Source organism: Actinia tenebrosa, unplaced genomic scaffold (assembly GCF_029948245.1).
Source record: "Actinia tenebrosa isolate PJP-AT-01 unplaced genomic scaffold, QUT_ActTen_1.0 PGA_scaffold17__23_contigs__length_9995812, whole genome shotgun sequence".
NCBI lineage: Eukaryota > Metazoa > Cnidaria > Anthozoa > Actiniaria > Actiniidae > Actinia > Actinia tenebrosa.
The window spans coordinates 1,670,154-1,673,209 of NW_028292577.1; positions in this window are offsets into that span (position 1 = coordinate 1,670,154).

Consider the following 3,056-nt stretch of genomic DNA (forward strand, 5'->3'; position numbering starts at 1 on the left):
CATGATTTCTATTGTGTTTTCTTCATGAATGATTAATGAGTTTTCTAAATATATTTAGAAAACTCATTAATAATTCATGAGGAAAACACAACAGAAATCACGACCGTGAAGAGTGTTGTAAATCTGATACAAAACTGTGTTCATTTGCATAAACTTTAAGTTGCATTTTCTTGGCCAAATTCACTTTAATTTTGAAAATTTTAGTGAAACACAAAGGAACTAACCTAGACGTTTGATAAGTCATATATAGTATTCGTGTTGTGCTACTAAGATCAGTTTGGGTAACCCATAATATTCTGTGAAGCTGTCAATCAGCTGTCATTATTTTCTATCGTATCCAATCACATTCGGCATTCTTATCACTTCATAAATAACGAATGCGGATATGTTTACAATACTTAACAGTAATCTTTTCACCTATCGTCATCAACAAGTGTTTTTATGACGTCCTGTATACCTTTTGTTTTATTTATATACATGATCCGTGATCGCTAAGTTCATATGATCTATATCTCAATTATTGTTTTATTTAAATAACAATTTATTGTTTGACATCCTTGTCGAAGCGTATGTATTTAAAAAGACTCGTGTGTGTGCGTGTTTGCACTCCAACGAACAATGCGAGATAGATATTTCATTTGCGACCAACAATGTAGAGTAAAGGATTTGGACATTGTCTTACTCAAGTACCTGCTATTTCTTCAAGTGAATAAAGAAAAAAATACAGTTGCAGATAAAACTTGTGGTTTCACGAACGAGAGGTCCTTGAAACTTCTACTAGTAAATAACTAGTAAAACTCAGGAACTCGACCACGTATAGTTCGAGTACTTGAATGACAAAAAACTTCGTCAACAATTCAATAATAATCACTCTAATTTTACTTCGAGGTTCTTTTTTATGGAGATTTTTTTATATTTATACAATAAGCAATCTAAATCATATTTTTAGGTGACAACCATTTATGAGTTCATTTTTTCCCATGAAGAAAGCTAAAAATAGAACTCCTAAACATTACTCACTGTCTGGCTGTCGTGATTGGATTGCCCTAAAAGTAAAACAAAGTCACTTGACACAAAAAATGAAAACCGCACACTCCTCAAACTAGGCTTAGCGGGCCGAAACATCATTGCTCTAAGAGCAATATAGCCTTGTTGGTCCTTTTTTAATTTATTCTAAGTAAAATAATTTTTCCGTTTTTACTCAAAAACGCAAGTTAAAATGTATGCATATCAAGCTTTACTCTATATGTTAGTGTCGAAGTTGGAATAGAGAAAGCTCACTCCATATATGGTATGATCAATTCCATATTTGGATTGTGCGAAGAAGTGGCAAACAAAAAGGCCGTCGTTTTATAACGAATTAGACATGAACATTTTGGAAGAAGAAAAGAAAAGGAAAAAAAGACAAGTAAAAACTTTGGAAAATCGAGGAAGGATACGTGGACGATGCTAACTCGTGGGTCTGCGTCGCAGACAACAGACACAGACACTCCGATGTTTGATATGCAAATGAACATGATTTCATATCAGAATGATAAAACTCTTCAGGGTCATGAATTCTATTGTGCTTTTTTTCCTCGTGAATGATTTTGTTAACAAAGCTTTCAGTATCAAAAAGAAAACAAGCAATAGAGGATACTAAACCTTAGGGGTGGGGGGGGGGGGGTGCTAATAAGCTGTTAGTCTTCTCTTGAGTAATAACTCTACTACCTCTTTAACACTGCCGATATATTTCCCTCTGCAGGAATCAAGAAAAAACCAGCATCTTATTACGGGTAAGTCGGGCTATTTTTCTAATAAACTAAACTCTTGAGCAAAGAACGATAGTTTTTATGTCGTATACAACACTTAAGCCCACGAAAATGCAAGTTAAAATGTATGCAAATGAACATGATTTCATATCAGAATGATAAAACTCTTTAGGGTCATGATTTCTATTGTGTTTTCCTCGTGAATTATCAGTAATGATTTTGTTAACAAAACTTTCAGTATCAAAAAGAAAACAAGCAATAGAGGATACTAAACTTGAGGTGTGGTGCTAAATATATAATAGAAAAAGACTTTGCTGAGTAAAGAATCGTTTACCATTCGACTTGAATTAGGGAAGCGCCAACCGGTTAGCTTAACTTTACAAGTCTAAATTAGTAGAGAATAAGAGAAAAATATCAAATGCTCTTGGCGGGAATCGAATTAACCCACGTCTTCGGTATTCTAGTACGATGTCACATACCACTACACCACAAGGACCAATTACAACCACGCTGGTAACGCAGCCGGAATATTAAATGTAGGGTACTCGTGAGGATCCCAGGGCGATATTTTTTCTCTATAGGTAAGTTGAACACTGTAAATATGTACGCAAAGAATAGACATAGTACTCTACATTTCATATTCCGGCTGCGTTACCAGCGTGGTTGGTCCTTGTGGTGTAGTGGTATACGCATCGGACTAGAATACTAAAGACGTGGGTTCATTTCCCGCCAAGGGCATTTGATATTTTTCTCTTATTCTCTATTTCATTACTCACACCGAACGCATAATTTATTACTACTATACTACAGTTAAATTACTGTCAAGTGTCATCCTCTATAAACAGCAGAGCTTATTCAATAATTTATCTATCAATATATGTAATTAAACAATTTTTCCAATGCCTTTTAGAAGCCATCCACTGATACTCCAGCAGATTTATAGTTTAAGTAATAGATAAAAAATGAGGGACCGTTTGAACGGGTTTATTGGAAAATTTTTCCCGTTTTCCCGTGTGCACTTTTCGCCTTTTGTTTTCAGACTTTAAATATGTGCATAATTTAGACTAAGTTAAGTTCACTCAAGGTCAGTTAGTAATTTTTCAGTTCAACGTCGACCGTCTTAAGTTACACATCGTTTTGTAAGTATTTTTTCCTATTTCTTTTGCTTTCCGTTTACTTTAAGAGAGGATGTCAGCAAAAATCGACCAAAATCAAATTTTGCCGGCAACAGCCAAAAAATCGAATTCGTTCATATTTTTGGCTTGAGAAGGACCTTGATGATGCGATCTAAGACCGTGGGTATAA